Below are 26290 nucleotides of genomic sequence, written 5' to 3'. Positions count from 1 at the left end.
ATGATGTCGACGCCAATCTCTCTCAGTTTCTATTCTGTTTTCGCATTTTCGCATGACATTAGGCCGTATGAATAAAAACAAAATTCATCTTTACTTTACTTCATTCGAGCAGTCGAGCAGTGAGATTAAGTTTTTACTACGTTTGGTATGAATAAAAGAAACAACAAAGAATTTACTTTTCGAAAATGGATGTTTAGCTGATTTCGTATGAATAAAACAGCATTAATCAAGTATTTACTTCGTAATTATCAAGTATGCTCATGAGCATACTTTGGATCTGAAAACACTTTCATTCGTTTTGATTTCATATCCTATTTATGTTTAATGCTGCTATCTTGCGCTTGAAGTTAAACAAGTTAACGATCCTCATTGATGGCATTGAGCTTCGTTTACTAGTTTAGGGGAGCGTAAAAAAATTGATTGATTTTCAGGCGGAATGAACACGTTTTTAAAATTTAAATTATGAATGAAAAATAACCTTTCCGTACCAAATTCTGTTTAAATGAAAAACACTTTTGTTTGCAGGTGGTGAAAAAATCTTGTACGATAATTGTTTTTGAAGACAACTTTATATTATAATGAAAAGCTTCAGTAATAATGTTGGAAATGTAGACAAAGGGTTAAATAGAAGTCGGAAAAAATGTTTTAAGTGATTAAATAACATGATGTGAACATTTTCATTCAAATTTTAACATTTGAAAACTGGCTTCGTGTCTTCTAATATGGTAGGTATTACACTAACGAGATAGGGACCCAAACTATTGTCCCTAATTGAAAGTCGCCACCAGTCGCCAGTCGACCCTATTCCTTTTTCATCGCGAATTCACGCTTTGTCCAAAAAAACCTTTTGAAACGAAACCTAAACAATCAGTTGACAGATGTTTGACAAAGTAAAAACTATGTTCGAATTCGAAAATGAAATTAGTAAAGTAAACATTTATTCATACGGATTCAAGTAAATACTAGGAAAGTTTACTTTACTTGGAAATGGGCAGAATAAGTAAATACTTTTTTTTATTCATACGACCTATTGTCTTGACAAATGGCTTGCTTGATCATAAAACGTACGTGAAGAAATAATCGTTTTTCTATACATTTGTGTGCACATGATACTAGAAAATCCAATAAAACATAGATTGATCAATTTAACCCCAAAGCTGCATTTTGAAATTCTCTGCTAAAGAAATTACAAATTAACGCTTAAGGATTTTTTGAACAAAACTTCTCATAACGTTTTGTGGTCTTAACACCAGTGCTGGTTTTAAAAATAATTGGGTATAAATCTAACATAAAAAAATCGGAAATATTCACATTTTTCGGAAATTAGTGATCAATTTGCCCCCGATCTACGGTACTACAGTTTGGTGTACTACATTCAGACCGTTTACCCTCTTGACCGAAGATACTTTTCGACAAAAAAATGGTAAACTGAAGGCTGAATTTGAAATGCTGCTAAAACTTTTTTTTCAATTCTGTTTTTATTTAACTCATTTCAATTTTGTTCGATTTGTTTGTCTATTTCACGTCTGACCGTCGTTTAAGCGTTCATACGATTGATAAAACTGTAGAAATCCACAAATTCAAAACCATGGAGCGTAGGAAATTGGCATTGCAAATGAGATGCAAGCTGCGAGTACTTTTGTGCTCGCTTGCATTTTTATAAACCGGAATGCGTTTTCCCAACACAGATTCCGAAACAAATAAGTTGGGAAAATCGGCATTGCTGATCTTGACAGTACTTTTATACTCCCATGTATTTTCACACTCCGGAATTCGTTTTGCTAACACTGTCTACAAAAGCGGGTACAACTTCTACGCATAGCGTTTGATGATTAGGCAAAATGTTGATAACAATTTGCTGCGATAACCATGAATTGACCTAAATTGGGATTTGTTTGCAATTAAATTCGTAAATTGTTTCATTCATTCACTAGTTTAATGAATAATTTAACCAATACATACAAAATATAGCTCTGCGCAGTGGTGATTTCGTTCCCAATGAGGAACATCCGAGGTGCGATTATTGCTATTTGAAAAAACACAAATGATTACAAGGCCAACGACAGTCCTACGTCTACTTTGCGGATATAACACGGGTATAACCCATCCATAGTTTTTCATTCTAAACAGATTAATCGGGTATGTTTTTTTCTCTAATTTATATTTTTTATTCAACCTTTCGTCATTCATCCATTTGATGGTTCAGCAGATGGTTCTAAAAGCTACTGCTTTGTTCTCTACTGAACTGAGCTTCTGTTTCTACAGCTTCAACACCTACGTAGATATCTTCAGATGTTTTTCAAAATCCCAAAGTCTGGTCCTGCTACATCAGATTTCATGTGTTATTCTTGACATAATAACTTAAGAGAGTAAAACCCCGATGTTATTTGAACACTTAGAAGACGTAGTCCTATTCCTAACGTAATTATTTTCCTATAATTTTCCTTGCAGATTGCAAGTGATCGATGTTACACTGTTACACTGTTACATGCCAAACCGATAAAGTGGTTCTAAGATTTTCGTAAATAGTGGTCATTTTGTTCTTTATCACATAAAAATTAGACCCGTATTTTTTATTTTTTCGTTAGGGTGACCATTTCCAAGATATAGGGGGTGAAATGGAAATCTAGGCACTGAACAAGTAGGAAAAAATGCAAGATTTGGAACGCTTATAACTCGAGCATTTCTCAATAGATCGCAAAGGTTTTTGCATCAATTGATAGGAAATATATCTACGCATCTTTCATAACGAATAACATTTCATTTTTCTTGAGATAAATAATTGATTAATTGTGAAATATCAAGCATTGTCAAAATGCACTATGTGCCTATTTTTTATTGGTCCATTTTGTGCTCCTCAAATCATACCGACCAAAACGGGCAACCAGAGCAGCAGCGAAATAGAATGAAGCACGATTGGAAAGGAAAAAGAAAAAAATTAACGAAACATTGATCGCAGTCTCACACATGCGTAATTCTCGAGCCAGCCAGTCAGCTTAAAAATCCCCGCTCCGCGGCCGTAACGATCATTCTTTGTGTGGACACCGACTGGACAACATCGTTGCTGGACGGCGAGGGATCGAGTGCCTTTCTCAAGGCAAGAGGGCGGAGGTGGTAGCGCTGGAGTAAAGTAGAGTAGAGTTTTCAAAGGGCCTTTCTCAAGGCTAGAGACGAATGAACTGCAAAAGTTTAAAGTCTCTATAATACAATACCTTCCATCCTTCCGTAACGATAATTCTCATTCAAACCGTACACCACATCGGTTCGCATCACAACACATCAACAAACCAATCCAAGCAGCCATGTCTGGACATGGTAAAGGAGGAAAAGTGAAGGGAAAGGCAAAATCCCGCTCGAACCGTGTGATCTGGAGTTCCCCGCAAGGGTAGCTAGGCCGAGCGCGTTAGTACCAGTGCACCAGTCCACCTAGCCGGCGTTATATAGTTTCGGCCGCCGAAGTGATCGAGTTAGCTGGCAAAGCTACTCGCGACGATAAGAAAACCCGCATTCGGAACAGAACACATTCGGTTCGGTGGACATCAAGACAACAGGCAGTTGCAGCGAGTGGCAAACGCAATCGCAAAACGGCATCAGGTAGCAGAAGAAAAAAGTTTGTTCTTTATACAAACTGCTTTGGTGGCAAATCCAGAACAAGGCGGCATCGAGGGCGTTCGAAATGGTTTTTTTCAAAACCACGAGTACTAAGTTTTCTAAATTTGAACCATTCCATAAAACAAGGCGCTTTTCAGGGCCATTAAACCTTCCAAAAAAGAGTTTACGAAATACAGTTCAATGCTTTCTAAACCATTATCCAAAATAATAATAAAACACAAATTGATTTTTTCATAATTTGTTTGCCAGGATCTGATGAGTATGTGAATTTGGCAGTTGTTTTGAGCTTATTGATAGTTGGGGACTTTCCTGATTATTCAATTTTCACCAATTCTTAAATTGTTTCCAGATTGAAAGTACAGTAATTTACAATTAGTTCGACATTTAGCTAATTGAACGGACATGTAATGCGACATATTTAGTTGGACATTTTTGTAAACATAGAGATCCAAATTATGACCCCACATTGAAAGTCGACACTGTACCACTGTTATCGCAAATGTTCAATTACAGGTTAAAATCGCCTCCAATGCGACACTGAGTGGTGCTTCGGCACGTCGCATTGAATGTAATTTACTGTACAACATGTCACATAGCTGGATGGGATGAAATTTTCCAACTGTGAAAGCTGTGGCGAGTGGCAATCGCAATCGCTAAACAGAAAGGTTTAGCCGAACAAGATGGGGATATCGAGTGATAACAATACAATAAACTCTAGATTAAAGATAATTTTGTGATCCTGAAAAGGACCCTTTTTAGCCTGCATGTGAATCCAACGAGCGAACAAATCGTAATGAATGTATTTTTTTGCCATCGCTCCCTTTTAACGCTCATTCGTTCGTCTTGTTGGACTCGCCCCTCTGACTGAGTCTGCCGATTTGTCTCTATCCTGTGAGTGTGTACCGCTAGAGTATAAAACACGCGGACCCCAAAAAAATATCTTATTTTCTTTTAAACCGTAAACCCGTGTGGTTGTACGGCATCGGCATCGTGGACGTAACAAAGGAGGACAAGTTAAGGGAAAGGCAAAGTCCCACTCGAACTAATTTACTGAACAACATGTCACAAGCTGGATGGGAAGAAATTTTCCAACTGTGAAAGCTGTGGCGAGTGGCAAACGCAATTGCTAAACAGAAAGGTTTAACCGAACAGGATGGGAATATCGAGTGATAACAAAAACACAACACCAAAGGTTCTTTTCAGAACCATCAACATGTTCATAAAGAGTAAACAGTAAACTAATCCATTTTTCAGGTGGATAGTAAACTAATCCATTTTTCAGGTGGTATTCACGTAGGAGAAGAAAATAAAACAATATATTTAAAATATATATTTAACAAAAGCTGTCCCTTTTGTATAGTCCTACGTCACTCCGGTTATGTCCCCGACATTACCCACCCGTCTTTTTTCTCAAAAGCTGAGGATATTTTTCATAACATATCTCAATATCAGAGATGCTATTATTTTCGTTTTTGAGATATGATTTTTCAAAGTCAACCGGTGGCCATAAAAATCAATTTTCCCCTTTTATCCAAAAAAGACGTTTTTCGGACACTCATAACTATTGAACTGCTGAACCGATTCAGATGAATAACATATCAAATTGAAGCCGATGAGCTAAACTTCTTCGAAAAAAGATCACACTTGCGGGAAAATTGGATTCTAGTCGCATAGGTCTAGTCTAATCACATAGGAATATTGAACGAAGCTTTAAAACATATTGAATTTGAAAAAATCATATCTCAAAAACGAAACAAAAAGGATCTCGGATATCAGAATATATTATGTAAAAAATTCTCAGCTTTCAGGAAAAAATATAAAAAATATAACGCCCTCGTTTAATTATGTACATGTCCAAAGCCATGAAAACCATAAAAGACGGTTACAAATCAATAATTACGAAAATAAAATCCATTTTTTTGCAAGTTCTATATTTTTTTATGAAAGGGTAGCTTATTGGCTTCAATTAGATATACCGATCATCTAATTAATCGGCAAAAAAAGCGCTTTTGGGAAAAGTGAAAAAAATATATTTTTCGGACCACTCTAAAACGAAAATGGGCACCCTAATAAAAAAAAATAAAAAAATACGGGTCTAATGTTTTGCAATAAAGAGCAAAATTATCACTTTTGACGAAAATCTGAGAACCACTATATCGGGTTGACATGGAATGGCGGTATATTTCGTAGTTATTGATTGTATTTGTTTTTTCTAGATTTCATGGTCTCTGGGCCAAAAGCGCTATATTTTTTTATATTTTTTCTGGAAAGCTGAGTATTTTTCACATAACATTTCTCGAAACCAGGGAGGCGTTTTTTTTCGTTTTTGAGTTATGATTTTTCAAAGTTAACATGTTTTCAGTTTTCATTCAATATTTCTATGCGACTAGACTGGATGTATGTGACTAGAGTCTAATTAATTGGCAAGTGTGCTCATTTGAACATTCGTGTTTTCTTGCTTAGTGAACGTTCGTGATTGATTGATCCTCTAATTGGCTTATTACAATTTCCTTTATGATTTTCCTATTATTCTATCAAAACTCGTCATTATAATAAACATTTATTTCCTGACACAATTTTCGCTCAAGATTCTTCAATCACTTGCTGATAACATGCTTCTTTGTTGCATGGAATACATATTTGATAACATTTCAAAATTTTAACAATAGCATAACATTTATCTATATAGGAAGAGACGAATACAACAAAATAAAGACGGCTCATATTGACCATTCCTTCTTCGGGTTTTGCGCTTAGCAACACATTTGGCTATCCATTTTCATTTATATAGATTTTAGTTGTAACAGGCCCGCGTTTAATTATGTACATGTTACATGTTTATCGTATCGATAAATATGGTAAATTATACAGTATTCATTTAGGTGTAAGAGTATTCCTTCTGTCCCATTGTTCAGATAGACCGGACAGCGGAGACAGTTGATAGGATCGTTGTTGTGTTATTGATAGCACACCAACCCGTACTATTTTCCAACAGTTTTGTATGTACAAAGTTTTGATAAAAATCGAAGAGTGTCGGGTCCGAATCGGCTGTTTTTCGGCTAATTTGGCGGAGGATAGACATGGTGTGAAATTTCACCCGCTCCAATGTTAATCATCGAAATTGTTTACCGGAAGAAAAAAGTGTAATTTTTCCGCGCAATCAGGCACTCGCAATTTTCTCGAATGGATATAGACGTTGATGGAGGCCCTTCTCTCGTACCAACTCGTACATTCACGAAAGATGACACCTATCCATACATCATTATGAAAAATGTGCGATCGTGATAAGTGTCACAAGGTTTGATTAATCGAATTCTTGTTATTTATTTTTCTTCAAATATTTTTTCCCATCCAACACTCCGTTAGTTCCTGTTCCTGTTTGCGACACCCACTTGCGGCGGATGCTACCATCCAACCCACAGGCCTATGATTGAGGATGAGACGATATATTTCCGCACACACACACACCCATACGGGTTGGAGAGATTTCCCTGCCGAAATACGAAATCCTAAAACACGTTGTGAAAATATTCCGAAGCACCCTCTTGGCGCTCTTGGCATCCTTCTTACCTTGCTCTTGCTCCGGCAAGGATGAATATTCAATAAGCCTGACAAGTGAGCCGAATGCTTCCGGGAAGCAGCGGTAAAGGAGTTGTTTTGTTTTCCCCGATAACGGGAAATGGATCTAAACTGACAGCCTAAGCTTCGACGCAGTGCAGTGCGGAGGGGGGTGGGGATGAAAAGCCATATGCTACACATCCTGTGCGCCCTTTTGATGTTACAGCTTCCACTTCCATCATGTGCCGCACATGATTTTCATAATCGACTTCGAGAGTACGTACGGATTAGAGGGAAGTGGGTACTGTCGAGTGAGCATCGCGATCGTTAGGGGTACTGGAACGAACGGCTAAGGATTTCAGATATTATATATTTCGGGGAATGGGAAAGATAACGATCGAATTATAAAAGCATTCCTTCGGCAGCCAAAAAGGCATTGTCTTATATCAATATTCGATGCTCTGTTTGATAATAACGGACTTCAGTTCAACGAAGTTCAACGCAATAAAGTAATCCTTCGCAAAAAAATGGTAACCAATTTCGAATTAAAAGGCCAGAAACGATGGCCTGTTGCTTCCACCGTCTGGTGTAAAGCTTCTTAGACTCACTCGAATGAGAGCCCTTAATCCACTTCGCACAATATGACTAACTGGACGGTAACCGATTGGGGGTGGAAATGTCGCAAAGTCATCTTCCGAAACTCGTGCAATGACTCGTCGGGAAGGAGACGGCGAGCGTGAGCGAGCGAGTGAGGGTGTTAAGAAGGCAATCTAATTCCAATTAGAAGGCACAATATTCGTCTGATCTTTCCGCTGGCCGCCACGCCACCCGGACAAAATGGTTTCGGCAAGAGCCGGACGCGAAACAGTCCGTTTCCCCCTCCGGAGCAGTTAAGACAAAGCACCGGATTTTCGCTACACTTCCAAATAGCTTCGGCAGGGACAAATCACGGCGGGTGACGGGGTAAGGCTCGTGGGGTCAAATAAAGTGCTATCATTTTCATAAATTTTCCCACAAAACGATCCCTACGAACGAAGCCGGCGGCGATTTCGGATCCGTGAATCGCAGCGCACTGACTGGGGAGACCACACGAGGGAGCGAAATCATCTCGAGGCTGTGAATAGTTTGATCGTTGCACAGGATGCCTGCTTCCTTCATCGACTTAATTGTTTTAATTTCATCGAGTGCCGCCTAATGGGACGGTGTCTTCATTTGCTTCGCAAATGTGTGAAAAATGCTTTCGCACTCCACAAGTTATCCAATTACGGAGAGTGTGAACAAAACCTTCGGCTTTCGGTTCGAACGAGCCATTAAAACCAAAGCATCCACAGCATCCAGGCAGAGACTCGCCGCCTTCCCCGAAACGACGATCCATAATGTATACGCACCCAACCTCTGTTGGCTGTCAGCCTCGGCGCACAATCCGAACGAGAGTTTTAAAATTTTAATGACTCCTTCGCCACATCCTCCGGTTCGACAGATCGCACCAGAGAGAGAGAGAGCGCGCGGGAATGCAATTTCGGAACGACACTAAACTCATTAAGCTTTCGTTTCGTCTGAACCCTGTTAACATAATTTATGAATGACCTGGAAGAAACACAAACCTACCACCAGCCGGAGCCGTCTTTCAGCTTCTCGTGGGTGGCGGCAGGATTCGCGCGGATAACGGGGTTCTTAAGAATTGCTTGTAATTAAAAATAATACCTCCCCTCGAACAGAGAGAGAGAGAGAGAGAGAGAGAGAGAGAGTGATGCCGCGCGTAGCAATAATTCATTTCGGCTGGCGCCGAGGGATGCCGCTTTACAAATGGCGGCTGCTTATGGTTACAAGTTAATTTTAACGTTTTTTCGAGTTTGCTCGTTACTTAAAATTATTTAGGGTTTATTTCCCGGCAGATTAATGGAATGTTTTCGGCAATATAAGTGAGCAGGCAGAGAAAGTTTCTAGGGCAAATTTGGATGATGATCATCATGATGATGAAAATGTTCAATTATTTGATGGAGGAGTGCCCGAAACGGTGATTTAAAGCAATGGATTCTAACTTGTGTGCGGAGAGAAATCATGTTACAATATAGGGGAAGTGGGAGCATAGTGGTCACCCTAATGAATATGCCCATTTCCGGCGTCCACATACCGCTTCAATTCCCGTTTCTCCAAGAATAGTATACCGTTCAGAATCATATTTCGGACAATTTATTCTAATATCTTGAAATTCTTAATGCACTGATGATATAACTATAAAATTAATATCACAATTGCTTCTTTAGAGTAATCACTTGGGTTCATTATCTCTACATTTGAGAATTACATTTGAATTATTATATAGTAGGAAAAAATCCAACATCACTACTCATTATCGTTTGTGTTTGACGTTTGCTTAGCGTGAGCACATAGAATTTACCCCTTCATCAATTTTTATTTATTTTAATTTCTCTCGTGTTTCATCAGTTCTCGTCATCGTTATCAGATTACTGTGATTAATTGGTAAGTGTTTCGTAGTTGACTATAAAATATAATCAAGTGTAATGTAATTTTCGTTAAAAAAATTACAAAATAAAGTGTCCGAAATTTGAATTCAATCTGTCCTAAATTTGATTTTTTGACGTAGGACTATGTCTAACCGGAAGATATAGGGGGTGAAATGGAAATCTAGGCACTGAACAAGTAGGAAAAAATACAAGATTTGGAACGCTTATAACTCGAGCATTTCTCAATAGATCGCAAAGGTTATTGCATCAATTGATAGGAAATATATCTACACATCTATCATAACGAATAACATTTCATTTTTCTTGAGATAAATAATTGAATAATTGTGAAATATCAATCATTGTCAAAATGCACTATGTGCCCATTTTTGATTGGTCCATTTTGTGCTCCTCAAATCGTACCGACCAAAACGGGCAACCAGAGCAGCAGCGAAATAGAATGAAGCACGATTGGAAAGGAAAAAGAAAAAAATTAACGAAACATTGGTCGCAGTCTCACACATGCGTAATTCTCGAGCCAGCCAGTCAGCTTAAAAATCCCCGCTCCGCTGCCGCAACGATCATTCTCATTCAAACCGTACACCACATCGGTTCGCATCACAACACATCAACAAACCAATCCAAGCAGCCATGTCTGTACATGGTAAAGGAGGAAAAGTGAAGGGAAAGGCAAAATCCCGCTCGAACCGTGTTGATCTGGAGTTCCCCGCAAGGGTAGCCAGGCCGAGCGCGTTAGTACAAGTGCACCAGTCCACCTAGCCGGCGTTGAGGGGGCTTTACACGCAACGATACGTTGTAGCAATTTATCGTAACGATCAGATTGTTACAATTTATCGTTGTGTGTAAACGGGAGATTGTAGCGATTTATTGGGATTGGAGTTGGAGTGGATGGTTGATGCCGGCCGGCATCAATTTCTGGGAATCGTAACGACATGTGGAACGTGTAAACAGTTGCACCAATTCATCGCTACGATTTCACTCAGTGTCCATTCTGTTTTTGCGCTGAGGTGTTTGTATTGTAGGGTTGTTTCGTGAGTGTTGTAGGTAATCATGGCAGAAAATGCAAGTAAACAAACACCTCGTGAGTTCTTAATTGAATTTATAGAACTTTATAGAAGTTTTACCTGTTTGTGGCTCGTTAAGAGCAAAGAATACTCCGACAGGAACAAAAAAGACTTAGCTTATATTGAGCTAGTTAAAAAGTTCAAGGAGTTTGATCCGTCGGCAGATAGGAACACTGTCGTAAAAAAAATTAACGCGTTGCGTACGGTTTACAAGAAAGAACTTTCGAAAGTTAAGAGTTCGGAGAAATCTGGGGCTGGTGCGGATGATATATACAAACCTAGTTTGTGGTATTTCGACCTTCTTCATTTCTTGAACGACCAGGACTTTGCAAGACCTAGTAGAAACACAATGAGTGATGTGGATGCAGTAACACAACAAGACGTAAGTAAGGCTAAGGGGTCGATGTAGGGTGACATTTGACAAGAAATCGTTACAATTTAGCGTAGCGTGTAAACAGTGCTCTACTCTTTCGATTTGTTGGAGCGATAAATCGTTCAATGAATTGTTACGAGTTATCGTTGCGTGTAAAGCCCCCTTTATATAGTTTCGGCCGCCGAAGTGATCGAGTTAGCTGGCAAAGCTGCTCGCAACGATAAGAAAACCCACATTCGGAACAGAACACATTTGGTTCGGTGGACATCAAGACAACAGGCAGTTGCAGCGAGTGGCGAGTGGCAAACGCAATCGCAAAACGGCATCAGTTAGCAGAAGAAAAAAGTTTGTTCTTTATACAAACTGCTTTGGTGGCAAATCCAGAACAAGGCGGCATCGAGGGCGTTCGAAATGGTTTTTTTTCAAAACCACGAGTACTAAGTTTCCTAAATTGGAACCATTCCATAAAACAAGGCGCTTTTCAGGGCCATTAAACCTTCCAAAAAAGAGTTTAGGAAATACAGTTCAATGCTTTCTAAAACAATATCCAAAATACACAATAATAAAACACAAATTGATTTTTTCATAATTTGTTTGCCAGGATATGATGAGTATGTGAATTTGGCAGTTGTTCTGAGCTTATTGATTTTCACCAATTCTTAAATTGCTTCTAGATTGAAAGTACAGTAATTTACACTTATCTCGACATTTAGCTAATTGGACGGACCTGTAATGCGACATATTTAGTTGGACATTTTTGTAAACATAGAGTTCGGGGTCCAAATTATGACCCCACATTGAAAGTCGACACTGTACCACTGTCATCGCAAATGTTCAATTACAGGTTAAAATTACCTCCAATCCGACACTGAGTGGTGGTAATGCGACGTGCCATTGAATTTAATTTACTGTAAAATATGTCACAAGCTGGATGGGAAGAAATTTTCCAACTGTGAAAGCTGTGGCGTGTGGCAACAAATCGTTAAACAGGAAGGTTTAGCCGAACAAGATGGGGATATCGAGTGATAACAAAACAATAAACTATTTAGATTGAAGATAATTTTGTGATCCTGAAAAGTACCCTTTTTAGCCTGCATGTGAATCCAACGAACGAACAAATCGTAATGAATGTATTTTTTTTGCCATCGCTCCCTTTTAACGCTCATTCGTTCGTCTCGTTGGACTTGCCCCTCTGGCTGAGTCTGCCGATTTGTCTCTATCTTGTGAGTATGCTAGAGTATAAAACACGCGGACCCCAAAAAAATATCTTATTTTCTTTCAAACCGTAAACCCGTGTGGTTGTACGGCATCGGCATCGTGGACGTAACAAAGGAGGACAAGTTAAGGGAAAGGCAAAGTCTCACTTGAACCGTGCAGGTCTCCAGTTCCCTGTTGGTCGCATTCACTGATTGCTCCGCAAGGGTAACTAGGCCGAACGGATTGGTGCCGGAGCACCAGTATACCTAACAGCGATTATAGAGTTTCGGCCGTCGGAGTGCTCGAGTTGGCTTGCAAAGCTGCTCACGACAATCAGAAAACCCGCATCAAGAACAGAGCAGCTTCGGTTCGGCGCTCATCAAGGCAACAATTAGTTTCAGTGAGTGGCAAAGTGTTTCTCCGGCACGTCGCATTAAATGTAATTTACTGAACAACATGTCACAAACTGGATGGGAAGAAATTTTCCAACTGTGAAAGCTGTGGCGAGTGGCAAACGCAATAGCTAAACAGGAAGGTTTAACCGAACAAGATGGGAATATCGAGTGATAACAAAAACACAACACCAAAGGTTCTTTTCAGAACCATCAACATATTTTTTATTTTTTTATTTTTATTTCACCATCTTCGACAACGTCGTACAGACTGAAACCTTAAGATCTAAATTATTCTAAGTTTCTTATTCTAGTACTAAACACATTCTTGGACAGAGTAAAATCAAACACATCACTAACATTGTTAAAAGAACGTAAACACAAATTGAAACTATTGTTGAAACCATAATTCGTTCTATGGAATGGTATAAGAAATAACGATGAATTACGAAAACGACGGGGAGGAATATTCCACGGAACTTGACGTAACAGTTCGGGACAGTCCACATTGCCGGTTATTAAATTATAAATAAATATTCTTTGTAGTTTGGTACGGCCTGGTGTTTCCAAGTCAATCAGTTTACAACGATCAGCATAACTCGGAAGATTTATCGGATCATTCCAAGGGAGCTGTCGCAAAGCAAACCGCATGAAACTTCTCTGGATTCGCTCCAACGCAACGATTTGTGTAACGAGGAATGGGGACCAAACCGGTGCAGCATATTCCATGATGCTCCGAACTAGCGCGCAGTATAACTTTTTGAGGCAATACACGTCAGAAAATCCAGAAGCATGGCGACGAATGAAACCGAGCACAGTGTATGCTTTAGCGGTTGTGATTACTATGTGCTCATTGAACTTCAGTTTAGAGTCGATCATTACTCCTAGATCACAGATCGAGTTTGCGCGTTCTATGGGCTCCAGCCCCATGTGGTATTGGTGGCGAATGACATTATTGCAGCGACTGTAGGATATGGCTTTACACTTTTTACTATTCACACGCATACCGTTATCATTGCACCAGATTAGCAAACAATTAATATCATCTTGAAGTTTGATGCAGTCAATGGATGATGCAATCTCACTGTAAATTTTGAGATCATCGGCGAACAAAAGCTTGGATGTGGAAAGTAGCTCACATAGGTCGTTAACATAAATAATAAACAGAAGCGGGCCGAGAACACTTCCTTGTGGCACACCAGATGGAATGGTGAATATTCTAGAGCGCACGGAATTAACAATAACGAAAGCTTTACGATCCGATAAGTACGAGTATATCCATTTGGTAATCCATGAGGGAAAACCAATGTGATTCATTTTCTGAATGATGAGATTGTGCGGTACTGTATCGAATGCTTTCGCGAAGTCAACATAAACTGAATCCATTTGTCGCTTTGATTCAAAAGAACGTGATATTGCTGACACATAGCACATAAGGTTTGTTGTTGTTGAACGCCGTTTCATGAATCCGTGCTGGCTGTCAGTGATGATCGGTGCACTCACTCTATACAATACTGCGTGAACCAGCTTCTCAAACACTTTACCGAGACAGCAGAGAATGGATACACCACGATAATTGGAAACACAATTGGAATTTCCGGATTTGAAGATCGGAACTATACATGCCATTTTCCACGCGAGTGGGAATACTCCGTCTTCTATGGAGCGATTGAAAACTGCAGCTACAGGTATCGCAAGCGAAGCGGCACAGTTTTTCCAAAACACAGGAGGTAGATCATCTGTTCCAGGTCCTTTAGTAGAGTCGAGGTCTTCGAGAGCTTTCCTAATATCATCCAGATTAAACGGTATACATGGCAGATTAATGTTGAATGTCTTGATGTGGTCATAGCAATTCTGTCGTTGAACAGGCGATGCTTTGCTGAATACGCTTTCGAAGAATGTTGCAAAAATATTCGCTGCCTCCACATTCGAGTGTGAAGTGATTTCACCAAACTTCAGCGTGGCAGGGATACTGTGTGTATCTTTCCTCTGCTTGACGAAATTCCAGAACCGAGAAGGATCCTTTTTGACTGTGGCCTGAATTTTGTTCAAATAGTTGTCGTGACTTGCAAGAAGAACAGTTTTGTACTCTGACTCAAAATCGCGAAGTCTGGCTCTATCAGTTTGATTTTTTGTCTGGAAATATCGGTTGCGCATTTTACGGAGATTGTTTCGAAGTTTGCGAAGCTCGGGTGTCCACCAAGGTTTGTTGAAGATGGAACCAGATACTTGTCTTTTTTGCGGTACAATACGACTGATAACATCGAAAAGAAATTCGTAAAAAACAGATAGCATCTGGTCTACTGTATTCGTGTTCATTAGATTCTCCCATTCAATATCCGCAAGGACAGAATTCAATAGTCCAAAATCACAAGTCGAATAGTCATATTTCACACTTTTTTCTTGATCGTCAAATAATGTTGGTGTGTCATTCTCGTCAAGTAGTAAAACGAAAGGAGTGTGGTGGTTATCAATAGGTAGCAACGGAGAAGATGGTAAAAGTATGTCCAGATACTCAGGGAGATTGGTAAATACTAGGTCCAGAAGTCTTTCATTGGTGTTGACATATCTATTAATCTGCCTCAAGCCATTCACAAACATGGCTTGTGTAAAGTTTAACTCGGTTTCATCTAGATCGTTTGAAGGAATGTATCCATTGATGTCCTCATCATGATGCCATCGTATGTTTGGAAGATTGAAGTCACCAATTGACAAGATTATGTCAGACTCCGAAAGGTGATCAACAACGTGTCGTACCGCATTTGCATGAGCCCTATATAAATTGGTGCTCGAGTTTGGTGGGAGATAAATAGCGATTACGTACAGTGAACGATGCTGTAATTTTATACAGACTGCGATTTGTTCGAGCTCTTCACAACTAGTCATTATAACAGCTTCGCATTTAATGCAGTTTTTGACGGCTATCAGTACTCCACCACCCCGCGAATGCTGGCTGGTCAGTTCGTTGCGATCACAGCGGAATAGAACATAATCCGACGATATTTCACAGCTTTCGATATCATCCTTAAGCCATGTTTCAGTGAACACGATTACGTCGTAGTCACAGCTTGACAGCACTATACGCAGCCGAGCAATTTTTGTACGCAAACCTCTAACGTTCTGGTAATATACTGAGAACGGCTCACGTGCCGTAACGACGGGAAATGACCGACTATTTGACGGTATGTAGGGTGAGGTGATTTCAGTCGCTGCATTTTCACTGATTTGGACTATTTCGGTATCACCAAATTCCGAGTGAAGTGTGTAGTGGCTAGAAGCGACAGGCATTACTGGACAACAATTGTTCCTAACATGTGGATACTCGCCTGTTATATCATTTTGGAAGTCCCCTTCACCGTTCTCAACCTCAGGACCGGGATGACTGATGATCGCTGACAGGTGCGGCTCGACTGAGGTGAGGGCTCTAGGGGCTTCCATGGGGCTGGCAGGCATGCATCCCGGTGGTGGAACGACTGATTCGGGTGACGATTGATTGTATGTCGGTGTGCAAAATGAGATGTGACTGGAAACGATAGACTGTACTGGACAAGAAGTGTTCCAAAAATATGGATACTTGCCTGTGATGACAGTTCGGAAGTCCCCTTTACCATACTCAAACTCAGGACCGGGATGACTGTTGGTCGCTGGCTGCAAAGTCTCGACTGAGATGAGGTGGTTAGGGGCTTCCATAAGACTAAAGTGTGTGCACCCTGGGAACGAAACAGTGACCGATTCAGATGAAGAACTGCATAACAAAATGTGAGAATTCGACTTTTCCGAAATCCTTACGCTGGAGTAGGATTGACAGGAGAGGAGATTTGAGTTGAGCGTAGTGGCGTTGATGCTTTCCTTTGTTTTAACGGAGCGCGAAATTTTTGTGATCCGAAGTCTTCAAACTCCCTGAATAAAACTCCTTCAGGCCAAGTTTCTGGATCCAAAGCCTTCGTTTTCAACGATGGGTCTAGCCCAACTTTAAAGGACACAAATGAGAGGGTGCTTATGTCCTTGTCTTTCGCGATAAGTTTAAACACAGAGAGTTCGTCATCGGTGTTAAGATTTGCTTTTACCATAGCCGATACCGCTTCAGGTGTTACGTCTGGTCGAATTCTCGAAATATATAACCAGAACATTTGATCCTCCTTCTTGCACACTGGCACTGACACGACATTTTCTAACGGCTGCTTTCTACCAACATTACAGTTTTCAGTACCTTGTACAACCACGTTTACATCAAGAGGTCTTTTATTGGTCCTTCGTTGAGTTGTTGTGGGCCAATTAGCAGCTGGAGAGTAATCAGCGTTGGGTTTCGAATGAATCTGTTTAATCTCAGCACGCAGTTCCGTTATCGCAGTGGTGAGCGAATTCAATGGTGAGGATTGATCAGCATGAGCCGTGATAGAGCGTAAATGGGAATTCTCAAACAGTTCAGCACATTTGTCACACATCCAAAATAAATTCTTGTTTGCCGCAAAATAGGATTGCAGTGCACGTGTCACACCTGAGCATATATTCATGTGGAAGAATGCACCACAATATCCACGACAAACAACATAGTCGATGCCGTTTATAGCAACAGAACATTTTGAACATTGCTTAGCCATCGTGATACGCCTTCAGTTATGCAAGTTAAAGTCGCTGGTTTTGCTTCTAGATAGTGCAAGGCTCAGCTCAATGCGAATGAAGCTTGAGTGTGGAACAATGAGGTCTGGGATGATTGTCTTGATATTGATACACAATCACCGATCAATCTAAACACTTTCTTCTCGCAATTCCGCGTACTTTTACGCAACGAACATACAAAACTTCACAGGTGCGTTGAGGAGAATCGCGAAACGGTAAAATTGATACAAAAATTGCCAAACAAATCATCGACTAACAATCGTAAAATGACAAAAAGTAACACAGTACTCAGATCGAATATTCAGTTACGTGATCCAAAAGATCCGATGATATTCATAAAGAGAAAACAGTAAACTAATCCATTTTTCAGGTAGATAGGCAGGTATTCACGTAGGAGAAGAAAATAAAACAATATATTTAAAATACATATTTAACAAAAGCTGTCTCCTTTATATAGTCCTACGTCACTCTTGTTATGTCCCCGACATTACCCACCCGTCTTTTTTTTTATAAATAGTCCGAAGTTTGATTTTTATTCGCTTGATTTGATAAGCATTTTATTCGATGATTTTTCTGTTTCCCGTCAAATAGGTACCAAAGCAGAAAGCTAAAAACTATGGATGGGTTATACCTATAATATAACCGCTAGGTTGACGTAGGACTGCCGTTGGCTTAGTAATCATTTGTGTTTTTTTCAATTAGCAATAATCGCACCTCGGATGTTCCTCATTGGGTACGATATCGCCGCTGCGCAGAGCTATCTTTTGTATTTATTGATTAAATTATTGATTAAACTAGTGAATGAATGAAACAATTTACGAATTCAATTGTAAACAAATCCCAATTTAGGTCAATTCATGCATTTTGGTAGTGAGTATCGCAGAAAATAGTTATCAACATTTTGCCTGATCATCAAACGGTATGCGTATAAGATGCAGCTGCAGTTGCATTGCAGTTGCAGTTGCAGTCGCAGAAGAAGCATGCAGTCTTGAATAACCGAGCCAAAGCGTTGCATTTGTACCCTCTTTTGTAGACCGTGTTAGTAAAACGCATTCCGGAGTGTAAAAATGCATGGGGGTATAAAAGTACTGCCGAGACCTGCAATGCCGATTTTCCCAACTAATTGGTTTCGGAATCTGTGTTGGGAAAACACATCAGGTTTGCAAAAATTGCAAGCGAGCACAAAAGTACTCGCTGATTGCATCTAATTTGCAATGCCAGTTTCCCCAGGCTCCATGGTTTTGAAGTCTGTGTTAAGGAAACATTCATTCATTCCAGCGATCTTGCATCAATGGTTGCGCAATCATAACCGAATGGATTTCCGAGCGACACTCGCTTTTATAACGATTAGTGTGATTTCAATAGCCTGCTTTGAAAGCAATTTTAGGGCTATTGAAACAAGTTTTTGGATTAAAAAGTAACAAGCATAGAACGCGTAGACATTTCATCTTTCGAATAAAGTGTTTATCATACAATTTCGTTCAGTTGTTTAGGAGTTATTAACGCTCAAAATCTCGTTCTCCGGCGTAACGCTTTCGTTTTCGAAACTTTGAAATTACAACCCAATATAAAAATGAAAGACGTAGTCCTACGTCAAAAGCATATTGAACTAATTTATTAAAAATATGAACCAAATAATACATGTGCATAGATTTATGCGTTTGTTTCGTCCAAATTTGTTCAAATCATATTTGATATAGTAGGTACATGTATGAAATAAGCTTGGCCTATTCACCTAGAGTCTCAATTTAAATTTTCTCATGCATACAAAAACGTAGTAAGAAACACATAACGTTCCGCAAGATGAGGCTTGGTTTATTTAGAGTGGCATATTTATCCAGGGTCAAAGCCACAAAAGGACCCTCTTCAAGAGCAGAATGTGATGCGATATATCAGCTTTAGTAAACAGAACATTGTAAGTTGTTATTCACCTATGACCACATAGGTGAATTTGGTCGCACAAAATTTCCATTATAGGCGAGGAAATAAAACACAAAATCGGAAAAAATATATTTTAACGTAGGACTACGTCTTACATTAAGGGTGCCAAATCAGAAAACAGGTCTCGTTTATATGAAATAAAATTAACCTACCGGCGCTCTAAAATCGAGGTTTTGTTACATAAAATGACTCCCAAATTAATATCGTACATTTTCAGCAGCCCAAAAAAAAATTCGGAGTATTGCCAGATACTTTTAGAAGGTTCTGGCTAAGTATAATATTGAAATAGTATTCCAAGTGCAGCAAAAAGAATATTTCATGTTGGTGGAAATATAGTTGCCAGTACCCGTTAAAGGGTTAACGGGCCGTGAGAACTAGGCAAAGGATCGACTTCAACTTCAGAGAACATAATCCTTACATAAGGGAGAATACATATTTACCATTAAAAACATTTCAATTATTGAAACATGAATTGGTGGCAATATAGTTGCCACTGCCCGTTAACCCCGAAAACAGTTCACTTGATTGCGCCTTTGGTTATGCAAAATCAAAACAATATTTCTAGAGCAGAGACACCGATTATTTCAGCGATTTAAAATATTTCTAATGCATCAAAAAACCTATTTTTTTATATAGAGTTTCAAACAAAAAAATAAAATTTGAAAATTTCATCAAATACACCATATATTTTAGTGAAAAAAAGTGCATGATCTTACACAGTAGATCCCAAATAGTACATTTACAGTGAAAAACTTTTCAACTTGTTGCACTTTCAACGAACTTAAACAGAGTTTTCTGCCGGCGCTATGAAATCGTGGTTTAGTTACATAAAAATGACTCCCAAATTAATATCGTACATTTTTAGCAGCCAAAAAAATTGGGATGTTAACAGATACCTTTAGAAGGTTTTGACTAAGTAAAATATTGAAAGAATATTCCAAGTGCAGCAAAGGAATTTTTTGTTGTTGATGGCAATATACACTGCGTTTCATAACTATAGAACCACTCAATTTTTCTGAGTTTCCACAGATAGGTAAGAAGTCAGTTGAAATGAAGTATATAGTGTAGGATATAATAACTATCTTCATTTATAACACTGGCCATTTGAATAATTGCACAATATTTCTAATGCAGCGAAAAAACCTGTTTTTTATATAGGGTTTCAAAACAAAAAATAAAATTTCAAATTTTCATCAAATACACCATATAATTTATTGAAAAAACTGCATGATCTTACACAGTAGATCCCAAATAGTACATTTACAATGAAAAACTTCTCAACTTGTTGCGTTTTCAACGAATTTAAACAGAATTTTCTGCCGGCGGTCTTAAATCGTGGTTTTGTTACATAAAAATGACTCCAAAATAAATATCGTACATTTTCAGCAGCCCAATAAAAATCGGAGTATGCCAGATACCTTTAGAAGGTTCTGGCTAAGTAAAATATTGAAATAATATTCCAAGTGCAGCGGAAAGAATATTTTTTGTTGGTGGCAATATAGTTGCCAGTACCCGTTAAAGGGTTAAAGGGTTAAACATTATGTCAAAATTTGGATCGCTTCTTCTACGATTTACATCCGTGAAAATGCTGACAGAGATATCACTAACGGCAACTACTGAGGGCATGTACTGTAACCAGTGACTAATAGGATCACTGAACTAGATGTTGACATCAATTCCAGGCCAAAGGTTGTTTTTAGAACTGGCGCCAAAATCAAGAATTAGTTTCGCCTAAATGACACCCGTATAGCACGATTAGTTTTCATGGGATCGTTGTCAGCTGAGTTATGGGTAGGCTGACCAAACTTACCGTTTTGAACGGGACAGTACCGTTTTTTCGACCATTTTTCATTGTCCTGTCTTTCTACCAATTTGTACCGTATTTTGAGTATAGTGATTTGCCTCTAATTGGACCGAGGTACGATTCAGTGTCGCTTTAGATGAATTTTGACCTGTAATTGGACATATCAACAAACATAACACAATGTGAAAAACAAGTTAACCTTTAAGTTAAGTTCTTTGCATAAAGGTGGAAATTTCCATCATAACATTGAATGCCCAAAAATTATATAAAAGGACTAGTTTACTTTAAGTAGATCGTGTCTGGATTTCACCAATAGAGAACAAATCATGCAAAGAAGGATTAAAACAGGAAAATCAAAATCTAACCAATAACCATTAGAAAAGTGTGCAGAATACATAATCTAGTAAAATGGTTGAAAACACTGTTTAAAATTTATCGTGTTGTATAAACATACATAAAGGATATTTACAAAAATGTCCAATAAGAGGATCAAATGTTCAATTATTCGTGTTGCATTACAGATCTGTCTAATTAGCTAGATGTCCAAGTAAACGCAAATCACTGTTGCTGTTAATTTTAATGATTCTATTAAAATTCTTCAATATACAGAGGAAGAAGTATTTTTGTAAAGTGTTCTTTAAAAAATATATACAGACCGGATTGATGTTTATCTTAATATCTCATTTCCAATTACTATAATAGTTTGGTCGAGGCTTCACGCATTTATGAAAACAAAAACAATCGGTCAGAGGCTTGCAAGACGAAGAGGCTTCAGTCGACATTTTGACGTTTCCCACTCAGAATCGGTCCCCTGTTCGTGAAGCAATTCGAACATAGTAATTCAGGGTCAACTACACATGAAGCACAATTTCATGGGGCATAAGCGGACGGCATAGGAATTTAAGAACACTTTTATTTCATGTTCCATCTCTACAAAATCATATTAACTCGGGAATCAAATGAACCTTGTGAAGAAATGCTGCAGACAATTCCTCCTCGCGCGTTTTTCATAAGTAATTATGAGAACTCTCCAATGGTTACAGTATTTTGATCCATTTCAGCATCTGAGTCCGATTCAATGTGTCAAATGTTGAAATGTCGGCAAAAGGTTTTTTGTCGCAATCACTGACAAATTGTTCTCGATAAAAAAAATTTCGATCCTCTGAAATGAATGAAATGAGACAAATTTCTAGACTGTGAGAAATTCGTAAAGCTTACTGATTATATTAGGCTGTCAAAAAAGTCCTGCGGTATTTTTTTTTTGAATTTTCATTTGTTCATAAAATTAGTTACAATCATCTGTTTTAAGTCAAATAGGCGCCGTTTTGTTCGATGACTTGTTCCCAACGAGATGCCAACTTCATAATACCCCTGTTATAGAAGCTCGCTTCCTTATTGGCAAAAAACTCGGATAGCCAATTTTCATAGGCCTCTTTTGTAGCTAACTTCTGACTACCTAGTTCGTTCACCATGGACAAAAACAGGTGGTAGTCACTTGGTGCAAGGTCCGGACTATACGGCGGATGCAAAAGAACCTCCCATCCGAGCTCCCGGAGCTTCTGGCGCGTCACCAAACAAGTGTGTGGCCTGGCGTTGTTCTGATGGAAGACAATGCGGCCTCTGTTTATCAAAGATGGCCTCTTCTTCATGAGTGCTACCTTCAAGCGGTCCAGTTGTTGGCAGTACAGGTCCGAATTGAGCGTTTGGCCATAGGGAAGCAGCTCATAATAGATTATTCCTTGACAATCCCATGAAACACACAGCAGTACCTTCCTGGCCGTTAATGAGGGCCAGGAAGGTACTGCTGGCCACCGTCGGAGCCGCTTCAGCGGGCTTCGACCACGACCGTTTGCGCTTCACGTTGTCGTAAGTGACCCACTTTTCATCGCCAGTCACCATCCGCTTCAGAAACGGGTCGATTTTGTTGCGATTCAGCAGCGATTCACATGCGTCGATACGGTCAAAGATGTTTTTTTGCGTCAACGTGTGTGGCACCCATACATCGAGCTTCTTTGTGAATCCAAGCTTCTTCAAATGGTTAATAACGGTTTGATGACTTATCCCCAGCTCTTGGCCGATGCTACGGCTGCTACTATGCCGGTCTTTCTCGGCTAATTCAGCGATTTTGTATGACTCGATACAATGAATACAACTAGAACTACGCGCTTATAACGACACCTCGCGGAAATACCGCAGGACTTTTTTGACAGCCTAATATTTTGTGTTTCCCTGGTAGTGTCGGCATCAATCGAAAAGAATTTTTCTACGATGGACAACAGAAAAATCATGGAATAAATGCTATTGTAATTGTTAAACAGAACTTTGATCTGGAATTTGACGAATTTTATGATAAAACTTGCAAAGATTGTGATAATCTTCTTAGCAAAATCCTTTCAGTATCTAAATATTATTTCGGGAGCTAAGCGGGTACATCTCAGAATGTTTGATTGATTGGATTTATACTCGGTTTTATTTACTCAATAAAATTCTTTATGAAATATGAAATTGTGAATATAATTTTTTTTTGGTTTACGTGTTCCGTTTTTATCTCTGAAGTATTTGGTCAGCCTAGTTCTTGGCAGTTTACAGTTGTTGAAATTCTAATGTTTTTTTTTTCAATTAATTTATTTAATACCGGTTGCCGGCACAAGATGAATGCACTGGAAAATGTTTTTTGTGGACTTAAACTCTTTTTTGTGACCTTCATGCTGAGGAACAAAATGCTTTTGAGGTTGGGATAGTGGAATTTTTGTATTCCCTGTTTGAAGAAAAGATGATATTCCAGTAGAATATGCATATAAATTGTTAAAAAAAAGCTTTTGATTTTACAAAGATCAGCTCTTTGGTACCGATTTAATCAGTGGATCGATCCCTACGCCGTTTGGCCGATCTATTTATAAAGATCGCCCAATCCTTAATCCAAGGACTCAAACCATCGAGGTGGTTGTGAGTGAATATTTTACATTTTGGTGTTTTGCCGATGTATTTCATACACTTTGTTGGTAGTGGTGTGTTTTGTTTGATGGTGTAAATATTGGGTTTGGCGAGTTAATAAAGTTGCAAGCCGAACTTGGCTAAAACTCCAACGATGGCGTCATCGATGTCAGCAAATCCAACATTAAGACTAACTCAACATAAGCATCGGCAGACGTCGACCGCACGCACCGCATAGCAAATCGTGATCCCAAACTCGGCTATCCCTGATTCATGATAAACAATGTATTTAATGGAGCAGATCTTTGAGGTGTTGAGAGTGTTTCGATCTTTGGGCACCACCATTCCATCTCCTCCTGGCCAAAAGAAAACGGGTTTGTCGTAAAGAATGGCAGCAGACGTTTGTTCAGGCATTTCTTAACGTATTAACTGGTTCATGGTCTTGGAGATGTCTGCCACCTTTCTCCTTGAATGAACGATTCCAACGTTAAAGATAATCATAATTAGCTATCATGAGTACAGTGAAGTAAAAATCACGATTTTGGTAGAATCTAGCTGAAAATTCGCCGGGAATTGTTCAAAATGAAACTGCAACAAATTTGAAAAAGATAGGAGTTAGGTGTCCAAAAACGAATTGTAGAGTGGTTAAAAAGCTTTAATTTGGTTGATAGAAACATTCAAGTTTGATATGATTTTTTTTTTGATAGAATTAAAAATAACACCTTTAAAATCAATAACTTTTCAATTTTTCACTTCTAAAATGTTATTTAATTCCACCAATTTGGAGGTTTCACAACTGTACTAATATTTCTCATCATTCAAATGAAAGCAACAGAATTGTGCTGCGTAGCGTAATTTTTTATTTAAAGACAGTTTAAGGCAGACAGAGCCCGGAACAGTGAAAAAGTTCAATAATTATGTTTTATGCAATTGTTATAAAAAACAATTGAAAAAATCTACATACAGTGAAACGAAATACGAGACTGTATATAATCGAGTCCGTCCTGTATTGCTTTTGTATCAAAGTAATTAAATTTAATTTAGGTTATACGTCTTTCCGGGACTTTAAAGAACTCCATATTAATATCCATTTTCATTGGATTATATATTTTGATAAGCATATCTTCTGGTCACTAACCCTAACCACGAATCGATCCAATTTTTTACTTTTGGATATTGGAGAAGTGCTGGTCAACCACGCCATGCTGCATCGATCGAAAAAGATAGTAATCGGACGGAGCAATGTCTGGAGAATACGGCGGGTGGGATAGGACCTCCCATTTCAGCGTTTCCAAGTATGTTTTGACCGGTTTCGCGACATGCGGTCGAATATTGTCGTGCTGCAAAATAACTTTATCGTGTCTTTTGTCGTTTTTTGTCATGTTGTGGCCGTTTTTCCTTCAGTGCACGGCTCAAACGCATGAAATGTTTTGATGGTTTCATTCGGTTTTAGCAGTTCATAGTACACCACATCCGGCTGGTACCACCAAATAGACAGCATAACCTTCTTGTCGTGAATATTCCGCGCGGCCGTCGATTTTGATGCATGGCCGGGGTATCCATACATTGCCCGACATTTAGGATTGTCGTAATGGAACTACTTTTCATCGCCCGTAACGATTCGATGCAGAAAAAAAAACCCTTTTTTAAGCCGTTGGGAGCAGTTGTTCGCACTTGAAAAAAACGGCGTTCGACGTCTCGTGGCTTCAATTCATAAGGCACCCAATGTCCTATATTTTGGATCATTCCCATTGCTTTTAAACGATCGGATATGGTTTGTTGAGCCACTCCAAGTTTATCTGCAAGTTCTTGTTGCGTAAAGCCTCTGTCGCCGCTAGCTGCTATCAGCTGTTAGCGTTCGTTCAATTTTCCTTCCACCAGCTGTAACGCGACATGCCGTGCGGGGAATCAGATTACAAAGAGCTGATTCATTACGCGCACGCGTTAGCGAATATGGATATAGGTCAGTTGTGCTAGGATCAGCAATTAGATTTCATCGCGGTTTAACCCAACCAGCGACTGGAAGAGAACCTAATACATAAAAGCATAGCATAGGCACATATTTACGATTCGAAAGGGATACCGAATTTGATCGCCCTTCGCTTCGCGGGTGGCAAAATATTATTGAATGAAATTATAACTCCTTTCACACTGGAAAGCAAAGGGCATCAAATTTGCTGACAAATCAATATCTTAGTATTTAAGAACCAACAAACCCTGCAAATAATCAGTATCAATAAAGTATCAGCTTAAACAAGTATCCAAACGTTCGGGTCCTCAACATCCGAAAAAGGTTTTCCTCCGGC

At 39.0% G+C, this 26290-nt stretch overlaps 1 protein-coding gene and 2 pseudogenes across 4 annotated transcripts in view; 2 read left to right on the top strand and 1 right to left on the bottom strand.

Annotated features, from left to right (window-relative positions):
* The window catches only part of LOC129779975 (zwei Ig domain protein zig-8-like), a 629574-nt gene that overhangs the window by 339634 nt on the left and 263650 nt on the right, over nt 1-26290 (top strand). The gene's annotated exons all lie outside the window — the stretch shown is intronic.
* Nucleotides 1970-2046, top strand: LOC129780915 (U4 spliceosomal RNA; annotated as a pseudogene).
* On the bottom strand, nt 17984-18064 carry LOC129780833 (U4 spliceosomal RNA; annotated as a pseudogene).

This window comes from Toxorhynchites rutilus, chromosome 3 (assembly GCF_029784135.1).
Source record: "Toxorhynchites rutilus septentrionalis strain SRP chromosome 3, ASM2978413v1, whole genome shotgun sequence".
NCBI classification, from domain to species: Eukaryota; Metazoa; Arthropoda; class Insecta; order Diptera; family Culicidae; genus Toxorhynchites; species Toxorhynchites rutilus.
Note: the sequence above shows the minus strand (reverse complement) of the source record. Positions and strands in the feature narration are given on the sequence as shown.